Genomic DNA, 20,915 nt, shown 5'->3' on the forward strand with positions numbered 1-20,915 from the left:
GATACACAAGCACACCACACATACGCTTGTGTTTGATTAATTGTACTTCACTGAAAAACTAAAAAATCTTTTCACAAACCACAGAGCCAGCAAATTAAATAAGAATGAATACTTTAATTCTTTATTAATACCGAACTTCATCAGATTCAACTTAATTAAATGCTGCAATCTTTCAGAACACGAGTTAACCACACAATGCCTATAACCAGTAAAAAGGTATAATTAAAGAACAGAACATCTCAAATGTCTCAATTTCAAAAATATAAATTGTTAAAAATAACCAATTCATGTACAGCTACTTAAAAATGTGTAACAATGTTACAATAATGCACCCATTTAAACAATAGGTATAGACATAATACAATCTTTACAGTTTAATCAGCTCTTAAATGCAGCAAACTAGATAGGGACTTACAGTCACGTGTGTATCAAGTATACAATGGGAATAGTACATATATGTACATTCACATTTATTATTTTTGTTTACTGTTGTGTTGTTTATGGTTACATTGTAAGGAAATGGAAAAACTAACAAATATGGATATTTTCCTTAGATGTAAAATAAAGGTGTGTGATGGAACTTGCAACTGCTCAAGTCATGTGAAGATGTACATTAACACCTGCAATCATTTTATTTGTTTGCGTCTTTCGGTTTTTCCCGGTTAGGGGTCGCCACAGTGGAACTCCGGTCCGCTAATGATTGGTAGTTGATTTTTACGTGCAGAGTTACCAGCCCTGACGCACAACCTTCAACGAAGGTACGCCCATTTACGCACGTCTCCACGCAGAAGACGCTCTAGCTGAGAATCGAACTGGACAGCGTCTTACTGTGAGGCGACAACGCTACCGCAGCACCACCACCGCGGGTAACTCAGGAAAACTGAAACAGAAAGAAAAAGTGTATAAAGTTTGCAACTTTTTCTGTAAAATGTGCAGCATATTTTTGCTAAAATTATTCTAAACACTAGAGAAACAGTTGCATAAGACATGTAAAAATTTTCTCAGGAGTTGCAGCTAACTGTAAAGTGTAAAACATGGCAATTCTTTTCATAAGGATGGAAGGCAACTTTTATTGAAACTGCAACTTTCGTTTTTCCTTTATGGTGAATGACAGCCACAGGCTCACAAGTGCACACTTACAAAGCTAGCCAGGCTGAACGGAAAGAACAGTCTGCAGTTTGAATTTGACTGATCGGCAGAAGGCAGACTCTTAGGCTAGGCTTAGGATGTAAGAACCTTTCGATTGGATGCAGGGTGGGGGGTATTTGTTTGGGCTAAATGCATTTTTCCTTGTAATTACCTCTCCAGAGGTCAAGTGGTGTGATAGTTTTGCTGGGAAAACTCATCTCACATGAGCCATTTTGGAACAGTTCTTTGTGGTGTCTTGCATGAGCTCCATGGACTGTGCAATCCCCAGAAAACAACTGTGTTTTGGTTGCCTGTAGTAGTTGTATTTTCAGTATCTAGTAACTATTTTTGTTGGGGTTTTGTCAAGAAACATTTAGCTGGGCAGACGGATTACAAAATCTGTTTAAAACTGGTTATCTTATATGTATCTGTGCAACTGCCTCTTTCTGTTTATATAACAAACTGTATTACTCAACTTTTTCTTAATAAAAATAATTTAATTTTAAGCCTTATGGCCGATTATTCATTGATATATGGGTACTTCTGTGTGTTGACTAACATTTGGTATCCATTTGTAAATGAGGAAGACTGCTGACTTTAACGTACTATTTTTCCAGTATGTTTTAAGAGTGGACACATTAACAAACTAGATTTGCCCTTCCCTAGCTGGCTGCAACGAACTATACTTAGGGTTAGGAGAATGGATGGTGTAACACTGAAGAGCATTACTAGACCTCCATGGAAATTAAAGTGTGAGTGTGTGTGTGCATGTAATAACACACACACACATATATATATATATATACATATATATATACATATATATATATATATATATATATATATATATATATATATGCAATAACTTAGTTATATTAAGTCATTCTGGAAATCTCTGCAAGGCACTGATATCAGAATGATGTGGAGAAAGGCCTAGGAAGCCAGGTCCTCTAAATCCACTTTGTGGGTGTTCCTAATTATATATGGAGCTATGTTCATATTTTACAGTTATCTGATTTGTTGGTTTATTTTTCGGTCGCAGTGGTGTAAAGAGACTAAAGTCACTGACACTCATGTGACTGGTATCCATGGAGTGGATAGTAAGACTATACACCCGGTGGATCATCATATATTGATGGTAGTGGGTGGAACTGGATACTTGAGCCACAGTGTATAGGTGTGCTTTTACTGTTAAATGTGGTGGTCAGGTTTGTATTCATTTTATGCATTTCACAATTTCTGTTGGTTTCCAATTTGTTCATGTTATTTCTGTGTGCATGGTTTTGTTTGTGAGCGTATTATACATTCTGTCCTTGTTGGTTTTCTGATATGGTTGAGATTTTTAATATTGAGTTTTGTGCATCATTCACTGCAACACTGTGTTGTGTTGGGAGTATGCATTTTGGTGATACGTTTGAGTTATGGACCATGGTTGCTTACACTACTGATTCACAATATCATACATTAATATAAATGTGTGTGTTTATGTATATATAACATATTACGCACACACACAAACACACCACTATATATATATATATATATATATATATATATATATATATATATATATATGTATATATATATATATATATATGGAAGCGCTACAGAATCCTGAAAGCCCAAAATCCTGAGACCAAAATCCTGAAAGTTGAAAATTCAAAATAGTGAAAACTTAAAATCCTGAAAACACACAGGATACAAACACTTACTATATTCCACTACAAGTACATAAAGAAACATATTACTCTTCAATTATATGCAGGGCAAGCCCCTGCACCCCTTACTTAAATATATCAGCTCCGAGATTGCACTTCACCACACTAAGTGCAATCTTGGAGTTGATATATATAAGTAGTAGCAGGTGTGGGGGCCGCAGCCCCCCACATGGGGGGTGCAGGGGGCTTGCCCCTCTGCTTATACTTGCAAAACAGTAATATAGTTTGTGTTTTATTTCTTTTTGCATGTACTTGTGCTGGAATAAGTATCCTGTGTGTTTTCAGGATTTTGTGTTTTCAGTATTTTGAGTTTTCGGGATTTTGATCTTTCAGGATTTTGGGCTTTCAGGATTCTGTAGCGCTCCTATATATATATATATATACACAGGAAATCCATATAAGGTTTGGGCACTTTTAAAAATTTTAATTGTTTAATTGGGCAATTAATTTGTCAATTAAGTGTTGATTTTCAATGTGGAGAGTATATAAGAGCTTCATGAAACTTCATTATGTACCTAGTTTCATCGGAAGAAGTTTCTGAAACGAAAACGCAGTGGATTTCATCGGCGTTTATGCTCTTTGTGTTGTTGCTGTGTTTTGTGCTCCTGGATGGCGTGTTATTTACCTGTGGTGGAACATTAAAATATTTTAAGGAAGAACAGAGGTTGCCTTATTTCCTCGACAAGTATATTTTTTTGGGTGAAGTATTGTTTTATACTTGTCTCCTTTTGGTTGTGTATATATATATATATATATATATATATATATATATATACATATACACACACACACACACACATATATATATATATATGTGTGTGTGTGTGTGTGTGTGTGTGTGTGCAGCGGTAGCATTGTTGCAAGAGGTTCTCCCGTTCGATTCTCGGCTGGAGTGCAGGGAGTGCCTTCTGTGTGGAGTCTGCATGTCCTCCCCGCTGTTGGGTGGGCGTTCGAAAGACATGCGTAAATGGGCGTGCCTTCACTGAAGGTTGAACGTCGAGCTGGCACCTCGGTGTTCGTGAAAATCTACTGCCAATCATTAGTGGACCGGAGTTCTGCTGTGGCGACCCCTAACCGGGAAAAGCCGAAAGACAACATATATATATATATATATATATATATATATATATATATATATATATATATATACGCACACACACTCATATGTGTCCCTATCAGTTGATCAAGTTTTCAGACACTAACTCCATATCATCGAGTTTCTGAAAACTTGGAAGCGTTTGAATGAAGACCACAGTACAGCGATGATCGGAAAATTTACCCTTTTACTCATTGTAGTGAAATCTCGGAGTTGGTATATATCATTTGCAGGGGGGTGTGAGGGGAAAAGTTGATATTCTGACATAGACCCATAAATATTATACATATTTTTATACACACACACATACATATATATTAATAGTTCACTACATTAAGTAAAACATTTTTGGTAACTTAGTACCTTCTTGAGAGTTAGATTCTTGAAAGCAGATGTAGTTTACAGTGTCATTTTACTGTACTGCTTATGAATGCTGAATTGCTTTGTTTAATGCTTTTATTTATTTATTTTTATACTGGTTCATTGTTCTCTTCTTTTACAGATTTTCTGAAACTAATTGTGGTCTGTTTTGTATGCACTTCATACTGTCTTGCATTTCTGTGATATGTTCATTGGATTTTTTTTTCCACGTAATAAAAGAAATTAATTTTTTCTCTTTTATTTCCTCTTGGCCTATTGTGAATAATCTATACTTAATGCTGTCATCATTTAGCCAATTCTAATTACAACTGCAGAGATGAATTTTTATATATATATATTTTTTTGTAGTGGAGTTAAATGTGGAGTACACTTGGACATTGCAATCTCAGGTTCAATATGTATTCGTGGCTTGGAAAAAATAAAAATAAATGCCATGTGATAATCTCATCTATGAAGAAAACAGAGTATGTTTAATCACCTTAATGCCAGCCCTACAATAAAATAGGTTTATTTTCTGGAATGAAAACTTTTCCAGCAACCTAAGCAGTTGCCCACCAACACATTCAGTGACTTGTATACTTCTACAGTAAAGTGCTCAGTCACAGTTTTGATATATATTGTGACACTTTGAAAAGTGAAGTGCTCCAATGTATTTTCCACCTGATCTTACCAAAACTAAGTGGTTGGTTTCATAATAAAAAGATTCATCGACTTTTTATTAAGAAACTTCCCACAGAATTCTACTTAAACGCTTGATGACGTCAGCTGAGTGATAAGGTGGGTGCATCCATATACCTAAATGGACAGGACTCGCAAATTCATTGTAGTGCATCCATTAAAATCTACTGATGCACTTGCATGCTCTTTCTGTGCTGACATCATCAAGGGTAAAGTTCAATGAACTTTTCTGTGATGTCATCGGAAGAATTAAATATTACAAAGGCCTTAACTTTAAATATTGCACCATATAAAAGGCATGGATAGGACAAAAATGCAGGTCACTCTGGCGGCATCACATGCCACAGTGCATAATGTAAAGCCTAAACTGTGATGGAACACTAAGCACTCCTAGATTGCCTTCCTAAAAGTGATTATCCCTTTGGTAAACAAGCATACTATAAGCCAAGTACTATGCACTGAGAATCTTATGCTGTTCCATTTGGTTTTTGTTGCTTTGTAGTTAAGCTGCATGTATTTATTGTTTTACTGACCACTCTTGTTATACACTGGTTATGCTGGGCTCGGTCTCTCTCTCTTTTTTTTTTTTTTAAACAAGAAACATTTTTATTGAATCATCACTTATAACATAGGCAATAATGCATTTATATAAATGAAAACAAAGCTTATTCACATATTTTCATTTGTAAACATTATACATCACATATAATCTTCTATCTAGTTATTGTCAATTGAACATTACAAAGCTCATTCAATTCCTGCCATTCCTTAAACCTCATTCCTCCTCCATTGTTCTGCTTGTATTCTTCCCACAATTCTCCATTTTTTCTACGTAATTTGCTTGGATCCTTTTCTAAACATCCCACTTCCAGTTCTTTTACCTCTGTTAATATATTCACTACTTCTAGTATGGTTGGTTTAGACCAATTTCCATTTTCTAGTAATTGCTTTTTTGGCATCCACCAGAATTAAACTCGGCAAGGCTTTACTATGCCTAGGCAATGCCAATTCTGTATCACAGCTCAAAAATTAATTTCCTTAGTTACTGCAATTTAATCATCCAGTATTTCCAACAGAGTAATCTGAAGGGAATTTTTAAAGTCTTGCCAGTGCATTACGCTTTCAAAATATGTTACCAGTTAACTCTTTCTTCCCCTTCACACCTCCGAAATTTGCAAGCTACCTGACGAAAAACTCTTTGCAGTTTGATTGGGGTATAAAAAACATATGCAAACATTTCCAAGCAAAAATCCTAAAATCTTTAAGACTTTATTACATACTTAGGAGCCATACATATATCCTCTCATTGTTTCTTTGTGAATTGCTTATTCAATCCATCTTCCCAATCCCTTTGAATGTCCTCTGATTGATTTCTATTGTTATCAAGCAATATTTTATGTCCTACTAATTTATTCCTTTTTTAACAGTTGCTTCTGTCCTAAACTTTACTACAAAACTCCACCACTGCTGGCCTTTCACTTTGGATCCCACTATCCCTTACTCTTTGCCTATACTCGAATATCAATTCTTGATAGAAAAGGCAATCTCTATCCTGCAGTCTAAATGTATTCTTGGCCTCTTCCCATTCTATTACCTTTCCTTCTCTAATTATTTGCTCCCAATCCCTTGGTTTCTTTGACAGTCTTATCCAGTCAATTCTAGACCCCCTCTTGTGTTTTCTTTATATTCTTTATACCACTATTTGAGGTCTTTCCTAGCAGCAAAATCTCATTCCTCCATTCCAGTGCTGGCTTAGTTCTTAGAATACTTTATGCTACTTTATGAATTCTGTATGGTTATTGTTACTATCCTTAAGGATCCACATCCAAATTCCCAGTCTCTTATTTCTTGAGCTTCTCTCCTGTTTCTTCATCATTCCTTATTCTCTCTCTTGTTCTTGAAATCTTCTGTGGACTACAGAAAAAGTGCTTAGAAACTTTCTTCCCACATCAGGGGGGTTCCTATCAGCATCTCGAATGCTGACAATACCAAATACGACATTGTCGATGCGAGAATGCCAAAAGTGCAGAACATCGAACGGGTAAACGGAAATCTCCATAAGGGGAGATTTCCGTTTACTTCAATGTAGTGCGGTCTCGGAGTTGGTATATTTAAGTAGCAGGGGGGTGGGGGTGCAGGGGGGCTTGCCCCCCTACATCTTTTAGGGGGGGGTTGTGTTTTTTTTTTTTTAATCGGCATTCGAAAATGTAATATTTCAATCATTTTAGTTCGATATTTAGTGATTCAAACTATTACAATTTCGAGATGCTGACATAGACCTCATCAAGACGACCAAAAATACATGTAATCAGAACATACAGTGAATACAAGTACAAATAATATGTATAGTTTCACTATAAAGTAAACATGATTTAAGAATCAAAAAGCTTACTTTACATTACCAGTGCATAGTTGCAGCAAAAAGATATGGAAAAATCTCTGCACATTATCTTTGCATTAAATTAATGTACTGATGCACTCTGTTTCCAACATGTATTGTTACACTTGCAAATATAGCTGGAGTTAGTCCATTTAGAGTTCTTAAACGTTTCACAAGCATAACACACCTTACTTCTATTCTATATTAATAAGGAGACACTAAAGCAAACAATATGTACTTCTGACTACAAATAAAAGTGCTGTAAAGTTCATGTCTTTTCGGAACCACCATAAACAAGACTCAAGCTATTTCTATACTTACAACCCGTAGGTAAACAACAATCATAGACTACAATGAGAAATACTGACAACGTAGAATTACTCTACCTAAAGGTGAGAATTAGCCTACCCAAATAGCATCTTTTAATCCTCTCTCCTACATTCTATGAAAAAAATTATTACGCAGCCTTGAACCCAGTTTTAAAATGTTTTTAACATGCTGCAAAACAATTTCTACTGCACTACCTGGACATCACCAATAAAACATATGATAAACATTCTCTAATAAAACAATGCAAGCGCAATGGCTATTGAGCCTTCTTATACAGTGGATTCTGGTAAAGAGAGGTTTCTTTTCCTAAAGAGATCCGGAGTCTGAACCTGGACAGGAAGATGAAGGTAAAAATACAGAGTTTTCTCCTCAGCTGTCTGATTCAGAAGACAGTTGAATTTTTGATTCTCCCTGTGTGGAGTTGTTTTTCTCTGAGACTACAGCTAGAATGTCCCAGTGTTTTCAGTGGGATAACACTGATGTTTCACAATCCCTCAAAAGGCAGTATGACCTGTTACAGAAGGAATTTCCTGAACATGAACCCATTTCTTCAGTACTCTCAGCTCTGGAGGATGTGGGTGTCACTGGCTGCATTTTTCTTGATAGCCTGCTGCCCCTAAAATGGCAGATCAAAGACTGAAGAACTTTATAGATTCTAAGCTGTTATATACTCATCCCAAACCTGACTCAGCAGCTACAGTTTTATTAAATACTACTGCTGATAAACATTTGGATAATTCCAATCCTACTCTCTCTGACAAGGACTGGGAGATTAAGTAAGAGAAAAAGTAAATGCTTCTGCAACGTTGATTTTCAGAATTTTTAACAGTCAGCCTCTTATGTTAAAGTTTATTCAAATTGTGAGAGTATGAGGAATGTTCTGTCTGCAGTTTCTACTTCTGATGAAAAATCTGCTTTAAATAATTTAGTTTCTTCCATTTCACAGGTTACAATTCTTTGTTTACAGTGTGTGTGTGACTTAGTTGATACTTTGTCCAGGACTGTGGCCACTGGTACGGTTTTGAGAAGGTTTGCCTGGCTGCATTCTCAGAACCTCCCAGGTGTGAAAAATGAGATTTTTAAATTCTCCTTGGGAAAGAAAAATATAGTTTTTGGTTGCTCTGCTGCAGAGGTTATCAAAAAGTATGATGAAAAGGGTAAGTTGATACAGAGACTCTCTAGATCTAGAAAGGCTCCCTGTGTGATCTTGTGAAGTTCATGTACAGTTGGGGCTGAGCAGAGGAGGGTGGAGTCATCTACATTCTGTATAAGAGAAGCATGCCTGGTGGCTGTGAATAGATTTTTGGTGAAGAGTGAGAATAGTAGGGGAATGAGGATTGAGCCTTGGGGAACACAGAGTGTTACAGGAAGTCGAGGAGATAGGTAATTATGCCAGACAACAGATTGTTGGCAGCCAGTTAGATAGCTGTGAAGCCAATCAGTAGCTGACTGGAAAAAGAATAGGTTAGTGAGAAGAGAGATTAGTAGTTTATGTGAGAACATGTCAAAAGCCTTGGATAGATCCAGAAATATTGCAGAGGAGAACAGGCCATTATTTTTATGATGACTGATAGCATTAGTGAAGGATTATTTATCATAGCTTCCTATGTAGCATTTGTGAAATAAGAAGAGGCCTGAACTCGTGCACAGTTCCACAAACAAGCAAGCTAGCAAAGTATCTTGTCTCACCCATTACATTCACCAAACAGGCATTAGATCTCTGCCTATGGTCATCCCTAAAGCATCCGAATCCCATCCTTAGGTCCAGTAATGAGTTGTCTGGCCTTTCATCTCTGTTTCTAACCTCCCAGACATTCCCAATGTCAAAACTTGTAAGTCAAACCAAAGTCAATGACTGTTTGGTTATGAACTGAAATCATTACATTATCACAACTTGTCAACTGTTGCTCTTAAAACTGCTGTCCTCAGAGGCTTTGACTTCTTTAATATGCCTGAAAGCTGCATCAGGTTTGGAAGTGAATGGGCTGTAAGGCTCAGGCCCAATTCATGGATGCCTTTGCTATGTGGACTACAGTCAGGGCTTCATGCCTCTATGCAACAGAAACCCAAGCCCAGTTTTAAAGTTCTTTCTTGATCTATTCGTCCATATGTGGTCATGCAGCACCCCCTTTGAAAGCATGGCCTGGAGGTGCACCTCTACTCTCTTTCTTGAAGACTGTACACAAAAAGAGGACATAAATTATCTCCAACCTTTTTTTTTTTAAACTGTTGAGCTTCAGTACCACTCCCTTGTTTTTTCAGGTACATGGCTATTATTAATTGCTGCACCCAAGTTAATTGCTATAGGTTCATAGGTTCATACTAGGCTATCTGCCCTAGGGCATTTATAAGCCTAGCCAGAGTGTGTTTGGCTTTCGCAACCCATTTTAAATTAATTTTGCTATGCCTTTTTTTGAGGTTAGTATACTGTGCCTCTGTCTAACAGTGACACAGAAGAGATCCCAGGGGTAAACTTACGATCTCCCATCCACTCATCAAGAATCCTCTTGAAGAGAGTCGATGTGGGACTCTGCCTAACCTGGACTGGGATTTTATTCCAGAGTGAAGGGAGCCTCTGGGTTATGAATCTGTCCCTCCAGCATGTCCTATTTATTTCAGTGCTGAGGTTCAAGTCTCTCGAGCGCGTAGCTCGATGGGATTTGGATTTTCTGAGGTGCAGCATGTCCATTAATTCTGGGTTGGACATGGCTTTATACGTCAGGCACAGATCTCCTCTGAGCAGGCAGTATGCCACTGAGTAGAGCTGGAGTTTCTTTAACCGGGCAGCATATGGCATCTGTTTGAGCCCTTTGATCCTCTTGGTGAGGTACTTTTGGGGTCTTTCCAGTTGCTGCAGGTGTCTGGTAAGGTACATCCCAAAAGGGGCATTGTACTCAATTATGGACCTGATGAGGGATGAGTAAAGAGGCACGATGGCCTCCCCTTATCTAGATGCGAATCCCTGCATGATTAGGTGGGCTATATAAAATGTTTTTCTAACCACTTTGGCCACGTGGTTGTCAAATGAGAGATTGCTATCAACTTAAGTCCCTAATGACTTCTTCTGTACTTAATGGATTACCACCTATATGGTAATTTGTGGGCACTTTGTTTTTGCCAAAGGGGATGACTATACACTTTTTGGCGTTTAGCTTGAGGCCATGGCTCTGGCACCAGTTGTCTGTTTCTATGAGGCCCTTTTGGAGGATGCTTGTGTCGGCTGGAGAGTTGATTATGGTGCCCAGTTTGCAGTCATCTGCGAACTTGGTCAGCCACAGTCCTTCCGCGTTGGCCTGCACCGTCGAAAAATATATACCGAACAAGAGAGGTCCCAGGACTGAGCCTTGTGGGACACCACTTGTAACTGGTTTGGAGTCTGACATGGCTCCAGCAATTCTAACCATGTGGGTTCTGTCCTTGAGCCAGTTTGCAACCCATCTAGTGACATAGGGGTTTATATTTAAGCTGGTGAGCTTATCTATAATGCCCTAGTGGGGTATTGTATCGAAGGCTTTTGCGAGGTCCAGGTAGGCTGTGTGGACCACTTTCCCCTCGTCAATGGCCTTGGTGACGGTTTCAAAGAAATCGACCAGGTTTAAGAGGCAGGATCTGCCCTTAAAGCCAAACTGGGTAGGATCCAGTGTCTGTAGGTCCCCAATATCTTTATTTATGAGGTCCATGATGATCCTTTCCATAGCTTTGCAGACCAAGCTAGTCAGGCGTATGGGGCAATAGTTTCCAGGATCCATTGAGGCACCACCTTTGTAGAGAGGGACCACTGTTAAAAAGGCAAATAGCAGCTGTTGCTTTAATGAAAAGTGCATTTTTGCAGAGGGCAGTCTACTGCATATTCACACTACAACTCAAAAAGTGCTCAACTTCAAAGGTAAAGGAATATTTCTGCACCTTCAACATTTAGCAATCTTGCAGTTGGTATGCCTGCTACAAGCAAACAAAAGGAGACTGAAATATTACATGAGTCCAAGCCTACAGAACTTATTACGCTCGCTCAAACATCAAGTTGCCATATTTTTCTTTGCTTATTAGATATTACCTGCAAAATAAAACATTTACCTTTTCATTTCTTCACTGGAATTTCAAATATTACCCGCTTCGGATTAAAATTATAAAACATTGTCATGTTCTTAATTTTCCTTTTATTTTTTGTTTTACGAACTGCACAAAACTTGTATTATGTTCTCTTTCCTGTATTTAGCAAATGGTGTATTACTCCAGCCCATGATGGAAGTACAGATTCTTTTTCACTGATCTTTCCAGTTTATACAAAGTTGGCTACAGTTCAGAACTCACTTTTGTATGACCTCACTCTAAAATACTTCCTGTGAAAATGCTGGTGGTCACTCTTCCAGATGTCAATCACTCTTAAATAGGTAAATACAAATGATTCCTGGTCTAGCAGTGACTGTGACTGTACTTGTTTTTATCCATCAGTTTAAAAACTTTGCTGTGAAGTAGCACTTCTTGATCTCTCATCTCCTGGATAGAGGAGGCAGGAGTACATGGGCATATAAAAGCACTGGTAACTTTACTAATGTCTACGAAAGGGATAACAAGTGAATTGGAAATTAACCAAGAGCCAAAGACTGGGGAGATTAGATAATTAATGGAGGAAACGAAGGAACAGGAGAAGAAAAAGTTAGTATAGACCCAGTGAAATGATTAAGACAGCAGGACCTCTGGGATGCTAAAATGAGTGAGCAAAAGGCATGGACATACAGGAAGGGATAGAAAAGAAAGGAACGAGCAGGAGGGAAAGTCAAGGGGAACTAGAGAGAAATTCTGGGACAAGGATGAAATAGTCAGCACTGTATTGTGTGGACAACAAGAAGGTGGAAAGGAAAGCTACACAACTTAAGGTAACAGGTTGAGCCTGATGTCTAAAGATTTGGGTGGTCAGAAATGTGAGGGATAAGGGAATTAAAATAGAAATGGGTCAACCACCAGGAAAAAGTGCAGTGTACAGGAGGACTGTATGGAAAATTGTAAATATTAATATCAATAAAGGAACTTATTACTAAAATCTAAACCATGTCTCTTCAGTCCTGAAATTGGTACTTAGGTTCATAGGTTCATAGATTAGTACTAAGCTAACTGCCATTTTAAGCTTAGCCAATTATCCCTTGTGAGACTCAAACCCTGCACCTTGTGTTTGTAAGGCAAACACCTTAACCATTAAGCGACCTTCCCAACTTACAGATAAGACTGAACTCTTCCAAGTGAGAGGTAGGACTAGTTGCTTCAGGCATGTTCATTTAGTTTTACAACAAATCCTATGCTCTCTGATGATACAGAAATAAAGTGCTCAGATAACCATATGTCATTCAGGTCTCCCATCATCTCTTCCCAACCTGGGGGACTCCTCCACCTATCTATCAAAGAAAATCATAAGAAATGCGCTTCACTGTAAAACAAATTTGTACAATACTTTTAACAGCTTACATATCACAGTACAAAGGGGCTTAAAATACTGCAGCTTTACAAACAATGCATCCAGTAACATAGAAAGACAAACAAACTACTCTAGTAGAACAATAAAGCTATGCAACGGGGGGGGGTGGGGGGGGGGGACTGACTGCATTACTTAAAAAATTGTATCCCTGTGAACAAATCCCACTTAAAGTGCATAAAACTCTTACTACACTAAGCAAATCAGCCACCTACAATATACAGAACAAGACTAGAATCAAGACATAAAGGTAACAAGGTATTCCTTTAAGCTGAAATACTTAAGGAGAAAACAGTTAACATGGTAGTTGTAAAACAAATGAGGCAACATTTTACTCTCAGTTAAGAGGCACACTGGATGACAAACTCTGTTCCAATTTCATTACTATGTTCACTAATCATGACCCCAAACCCCAACAATATGTAACAGATGATCACCACAGTAACAAAGAAGGTAAAATCACTATCGTCACAAGGCCATACAACATTCCCAGGAGTTTAAAATCTAACAGAAGGAATAAATTACTAAAGCCACAAAGTCTTAAACGCCTCACAACAGGATATGTTTCCAAAGTCTGGCACCAAGTTATATGTCCTTACACAAGAGAAAGGTACTATGAAATTCTAATATGTCCAGGCAAAATCAGCCTTGCTTGCTTCTTTGTAAATTTACAGAGCAGCTACTAAGTGAAATAATCAAAAATGTCACTGTAGGCCTACCACTAAAGTGGGTCATGGGAAGATCATGGCTTCTTAATTGGGTGACCCGTCAAAACAGTTACAGCTGCACTCACCACCACTTAAACTGCGTCATCGCCTTTGTCAGGTCTAACAGGTAAAGGACCCATAGAAAGGAAGAATGCAGCTGAGAAGAGGAGAAGGTTAGCTACCCATGATTACTGAAAAGCCCAAATGAGGCCCTTCAGGCTCAGCATTACATCACTACATCACTCTTACTTGGTTTTATAGAAGTGCGAATTGAAAAAGTATGCTTTCAACTAAAAAAAGCAAATATCAATCAATACTTCTACACTGGATGCAAAAGTACTCGGGACAAGCTAAACAAAAATATCTGGTGCAGAAATTGCCTATCAATTTTATCAAATGAATTGCCATTAATCTTTTTGAGGGAGGGGCTATATACACTTGTTCTTTTATGGTCTCCACATTATGTGTTGCAACACTGAAATCACTAAGGTTAGATTCACTGTGGGCAATACATTTAAGCTTTGATGTGTTGTAAAGAGTCACAAAAGCCTACTTCAGTCCATCTGATGTTCATGGGTATTTCTTATTTTTGTGGATCAAGTTTAACTCGCTAGGGCTGTAAGGCACTTTAAAGTGAGTCCAAAGATAGTTTCATAGTATAGTACTAGGCTATCTGCCCTGGGGCATTTGTAAGCCTAGCCATAGTGATGTGGCTTTTGCCACCCCATGAAATGGTACAAAAATGTACAGAATAAATCTAGAATACTGTGCCTCTGTCTAGTAGTGACACAGTGAAGGTCCCCTTATATAATAGAATTAGTTTACTGTGCCCCTGTCTAGCAGTGACACAGATGTGACCCCTGGGGTAAACTTACGATCTCCCATCCACTCATCAAGATTTCTCTTGAAGAGAGTCAGTGAGGGGCTCTGCCTAATCTGTGCTGGGATCCTGTTCCAAAGCATGGGAAGCCTCTGGGTTATGAATCTATCCCTCCAGCATGTCCTATTCATACTTGTGCCGAGGTTTAAGTCTTTAGCTCTCGTGGTCCTGATGGATTTGGATTTTTTGAGGTGGAGCATGTCCATCAGATTCTGATTGGACATGGCCTTGTACGTCACGCAGAGATCACCTCTGAGCAGGCGGTATGCTACTGAACAGAGCTGAAGTTTCTTTAGTCTGGCAGAATAAGACATATGTTGGAGACCATTGATCCTTTTGGTGAGGTACTTTTGTGGTCTCTCTAGCTGTTGCAAGTGCCGGGTGAGGTACATACCAAATGGGGCATTGTACTCAATCATGGGTCTGATGAGGGAGGAATATAGGGGTACAATGACATCCTTGGATCTGGATGTGAAACCCTTCATGATGAGGTGTGCAAGGTAGAATGTTTTTCTAACCACTTTGGCAACGTGGGTGTCAAATGAGAGGTCGCTGTCTACTTGGTCCCTAGGTCTCTGATTACTTTTTCCGTACTCAGTGGGTTGCTGTCTATGTGATAATTTGTGGGTACTTTGTTTTTCCCAAAAGGGATGACTATACATTTTTTGGCATTTAGTTTAAGGCCGTGACTACGGCACCAGTTGTCCGTTTCAGTGAGGCCTTTTTGTAGGATGTGTGTATCTGCTGGTGTATCGACTATGGCGCCTAGTTTGCAGTCATCTGCGAACTTTGTCAGCCACAGCCCTCCCATGTTTGCTTTAACATCTGAGAAATAAATGCCGAACAAGAGGGGTCCCAGGACAGATCCCTGTGGGACACCACTTGTGACTGGCTTTGAGTCCAGCGATTTTAACTTTATGGGTTCTGTCCTTTAGCCAGTTTGCAACCCATCTAGTGACATAAGGGTTTACTTTTAAGCTGTTTAGCTTATCTATGATGCCTGAGTGGGGTATTGTGTCGAAGGCATTAGCCAAGTCCAGGTATGCTGTATGGACTGCTTTGCCCTCATCAATGGCTCTACTTTCGAAAAAGTCAACCAGGTTTAAAAGGCAGGATCTGCCCTTTACAAAGCCGAACTGGGCGGGGTCAAGCGTCTGTAGGTCCCCTATGTCTCCATTTATGAGTTCCATAATGATTCTTTCCATAGCTTTGCAGACCAGGCTAGTCAAGCTTATGGGGTGGTAGTTTCCAGGGTCTGTAGAGGCACCCCCCTTTGTGGAGTGGGGCCACTGTTGCTGTACGCCAGTGTTCAGGTACATATCCCGAAGTAAGGCTAAGGTTAAATGGCATTTTTATGTGTGGGTTTAGCTCCTCTTGGAGTTCACGTAACACGCACCCCGGGATACCGTCAGGCCCCATTGATGCTGTGTTTTTTGCTTTGTTTAGGGCGGTTCTCACTTGGACATCTGAGATGACAGGGAGATTACATTCAGCTGTCTTGTATAGCCAGTAGACCATGGGAAATCGCAGTCCTTTTATATACCACACTATTTAGACCATTATAATATTGCATTCTACAACTATACCACACTATTTAGACCAATATAATGCTGTATTCTACAACTTAAAAGTACTCTTATAACTACATCACTAACAGAAAAGAAAACACCGTAAAAAGGATGCCCTTGCAGTCTGAAAATACTTCCAATGGTTATACAAAAATACATATCAATGAAGCAATTAAACATATTCTGTAAAATGAACGGCCTTCCTCCTGAAAAAGACATTGCCTTTCCAATGCACAAGTGCATTTTTCCGACAGTACTATCTGTCAGTAGTAGTCAAAATCACTGACCTAGGAAGTTGGCTCTTCAGGCAGCTGAATTCATGACATGATGCATCCTAGTCTCCCTAATGCAGCACGTGGCTGGCAAGGATATGAAGGCAGCATGGAAGTAAAGTTTACAACTGACAAGACCGCACACACACACACACACACACACACACACACACACACACACAAAAATACTGCTACCAACAACAGCCTGAGGATTTCCTGTCAATCCCACCACAAAAGTGGGCTAACATATTTCCTTACTCTGGCATTCTTTTCTAACTGTATTCCTCTGACATGGTCTCCCACAGGAACTGACTTTTTTTTTCCTATGCAGTGTCCACTGTCGACTTCCTCTAAGCCATCTATTATAAAGGCTGTCATCACCTTTCCTAAACTGTAATCCGTGTACCAACATAACAAACAGTGGCTGATAGAAACCAACGGGCTAATGTAGGACCTACCACATTACCTGAATTATACTGTATTGTGCTGCTTCCATCAAGAAGCAATGGCAAATGAAAGACAGATTAGTTCTGAAATGGGACACGTCTGATTTAGAGGACAAGCACAGCACACAGTTACTGTTGCACAAACTTCTACATTTGGCAATCTGGGACAGTGGAAGACACTTCATAAAGCACAGATTTTCTCTAGCTATGGAAGCATGTCATAATTTCTCTGTCAGAGAAGAGTGTTTTTAGTAAGAAAAGCAATACCAAAGTAGGGTTACCACCTTTTCAAATGCTCAAAGTGGGACATTTTCTGTGGAAATGTCAGATTTGCAGGACAAAACATACCATGACCAGTACAAAGGATAGAACTTCACCTTTTTGCCAAAATAAAAGCTTATTCGTGTAGCATTTGAGTTGCTTATGCTATTTTATATAACAGTTAGGTGTTTCAGATAAAAAATAACTGTTTTATGAAACTATGAAAGAAAACTTAGGAAATATTTCCATACAAAAATCTCAGGACATCTGCCATTTTTTCAGCTTTTTCGCAGGACACAACTGCCCAAAGAGGGACTGTCCCTCACAAAGTGGGACAGGTGGTAACCCTATACCAAAGTCGTTCCAACCCACCACTCTGCATGCTTCATTACTGTCAATCTCTTCTAAACCCTGACAATGGGAGAATGCTACTTTGTAACAGCAGTAGTGACAGAACTGCTGCTCCTTGACTACAAGGAAATCATGCAATGTTGGATGGGTGGGTAGGTGAAAAGGAAGGTGGGAGGGACAAAATGTCAATGTTGGGTTCCTCAAGTATGATGCTATCCTCACTCAGGCACCCTCAATCTGAACTCTTTCTTAAATGAAAGAAAAAACTTCTTTTGGCTTTTCCCGGTTAGCCACAGCAGATCACCTGTCCGCTCATGATCGGCAGTGGAATTTTACGGTGTCGAGTTGCCAGCCTGGCGCCCAACCTTCCACAAAAGGCACACGCACGTACTCACACCTAGGGTCAATTTAGAGTGTCCAATCCACCTACAGCATATCTTTGGGATGTGGGAGGAAACCAGAGCACCAGGAGAAAACCCACGCGACCACAGGGAGGACATGCAGATTCTGCACAAAAGGCACCCCAGCCGAGGATCGAACCGGAGAACCTCTTGCTGTGAGGCGGCAATGCTAACCTCTGCACCACTGGGGCCGCAGACTTAAATGCACAGACTGACATACTTAAAATAATCCAAAACAACAAATGGACCCAAAGACAGCTGAAGATTCCAGTATAAAAGACTTTAATCACAATGGCATAAGCACTTTCACAGGTGAAACCTGCTTCATCAGATGCCAATAAAACCCCCCACAGAATGCTTGTTTAAATAAACAAATTTAAAGGAGTCTCAAATCACATTTAAATTTGTGTATTTAAACAAGCATTCCGTGGGGGCTGTTATTAGCATCTGATGAAGTAGGTTTCACCTGTGAAAGTGCTTATATGCCATTGTGATTAAAGTCTTTTATACTGGAATCTTCAGCTGTCTTTGGGTCCATTTGTCATAGGTAGGTACTAGCCTATTGGCCCCAGGGCCTATATAAGCCTAGCCAAAAAGGTACCCTGGCTTTCGCCACCCATGAAAATTATTTTCCTGTGCCCCTGTCGAGCAGAGCCACAGAAGTGATCCCCGGGGTGAATTTCCTATTTCCCATCCAATCATCAAGATTTTTCTTGAAGAGTGCTAACGAGGAGGTCTGTTTGACATAGATAGGTAGTCTGTTCCAAAGTATGGGAAGTCCCTGGGACAGGAATCTATCCCTCCAGCATGCTCTGTTTATTGTGGTGACAAAAGAATTTTTGTCCTTTTGGAATATTTTATTACTTTGTGTTTGTTGGACTCTGCTATCTGGATAGGTTGGTGGGCGTTTTTATCTTTTCAAGTTTCTTCTTGCAACACTTAAAATTTCAGTTTTACATTTAAGTGAAATCCAGTGGTTCTTAACACAGTTAGTGGAAACCATAACAATCACAACTCAGACTTTACACAATCTCTAACAAGAGTTTGCAGTTTAAGATCAGCTGTTCCCCACCCCAAGACAAAATGCGTAACAAACACTCTAGTACTCTTAACACAACCACCACTGCCAAAAACAACAGTTTTATGCAACTCTGGCACCTCAGCCTGATGCCTACGGAAGAATACAAATATCAGATTATACCACATTACTTAAATCTATCGAGTAAACCAATCAGAAATCTGGGAACCACTCCAAAATTTTGAGTACGCATCTTATGTATCCAGTCCTTGGTGTTAGCTAAACTCATTTTGCCAGTGGCAAAGAGGAAACTATTCTCAACTATCTCCCCCTCCTTTCTTGGTGGAATAGTCAGACACCATCTCAGGACTGCTGGTGCCATCTGGGAACCCCTGACTCCTTAACTGTAGTTTGATCAAACACGTTTTCTGTAATGCTGCAACTTCTGGCCGGACTGCTACTGCTTTTTACCCTGTACACCCATGGGAATTACGGTCTATACTGGTCCTTCTTAGTCCCGTGCCAGAACTTCAGAATATGACAGTTGCAGTAAAGCCTGGCCTTTTGTTTTGTCTGCATGGTGTAGCTGGGTGTCTTAGAACAAAACAGAGACAACCACTGGAAAGGGTCCCTATAAATGTCTTTACATTTTCTGAAAAAGGCAAATGACTCAGCCAGGCATGGTGACAGAAGGCAATGCAGCTGCCTTCTGTCCTGCTTACCAAATTCACGGCATCCTAAGACAACTGAACTAACTGTGGATGCAGTGGCCACCTCCATCTTAAGAGACTCAAACTTGCTGTAATGTTGCTAATTATGAAACATTTATGAGGCCTTGAGCAATACCCATATCTAGCAAAAAAATGCAAGTCAAACAGCTCGACACCTTTATGGATAAGGCTAAGGATGTCAACAAATGTTGGCTGAAGAGGTCTAATCACTTTTCTTGTCAGGGAAGTGGAAAGCAGTGGCCTGTGGGAGGTTAAGTTTCTGTAAAAAGTCACCATGACTGCAGTATGAGGCCAACAAAGTCACTAGATGGTCTGCATATCCTTGGTGGAATAATGGCCCACCAAGTCAGGATGTGTCCACACTGCCTTGAGTACATGTTGGAACATGGCAACAAGAGAACCAATTAGGGAGTCTGGTCCATAAGCTTTACAGGTCTCTTAGAGGCACTTCTGTGGTAATGGCATTGTAACTGGCTACTGACCTCTCTCCTATGTTAGCGTAAGAAGCTCACTAAAATATCTTCAAGAGGGGAGGATAAAGTTTTTGCCTTCTTCCTACACAGCAAAAAGAGGTTTCTCTTAGGAGCATTATGTAGTTCCAGTTTGTGCTTCTTTGGAAGGGCAACAGAATAGCAAAAGGATGTGGACATCTGTTGTTGCCCCCTGCCAAGGAAGACACTATAGCAGCCACAGATATATTAATTTTAATTCTGTACAAAATTGCATGCTCCCAACCATCTTAATTTTCTTGGATAACACTGGCGAGTATCATTTCCATGCCTCCAATGGCTAATGACTAAACAAACTTTTATCCTGTACACCAGTAGGATGGCAACTCTTTGCAAGCTTCCTCCTCCTTACTTAAGTGGCTCTGTGCAGTAGCATCACGGTAATGTGAACACTACGGTGTCTGCCCACACAATACTCATGATGCAATGTACAGATAATCATGAAATTCTCCTTTATGGTGGAGGAAAACGCACCCTACTTCCTATACAGAAGACCCTCCAGTTCATGATGTCCACACTCAAACCAGAAACACTAGCATTACACGACACTGCATCTTCTCCAAAAGGCTAGGTCATGAAAGCCAAAGATGAGA

The 20,915-nt window shown here is 39.5% G+C and overlaps 1 protein-coding gene across 5 annotated transcripts in view; it reads right to left on the reverse strand.

Annotated features, from left to right (window-relative positions):
- The window catches only part of LOC122806846 (cyclin-dependent kinase 17-like), a 2,140,137-nt gene that overhangs the window by 1,608,725 nt on the left and 510,497 nt on the right, over nt 1-20,915 (reverse strand). The window contains exon 1 of one of the 5 annotated variants that reach the window (XM_044077603.1): nt 20,797-20,819. The exons of the other annotated variants lie outside the window; for them this stretch is intronic. The gene's annotated coding sequence lies outside the window, so the exon portion shown is untranslated. Of the gene's footprint in view, nt 1-20,796; nt 20,820-20,915 lie in introns of those variants that run through there. 5 annotated transcript variants of the gene reach the window in all.

Source organism: Protopterus annectens, chromosome 7.part0 (genome assembly GCF_019279795.1).
Source record: "Protopterus annectens isolate FY-2018-M chromosome 7.part0, PAN1.0, whole genome shotgun sequence".
NCBI classification, from domain to species: Eukaryota; Metazoa; Chordata; order Ceratodontiformes; family Protopteridae; genus Protopterus; species Protopterus annectens.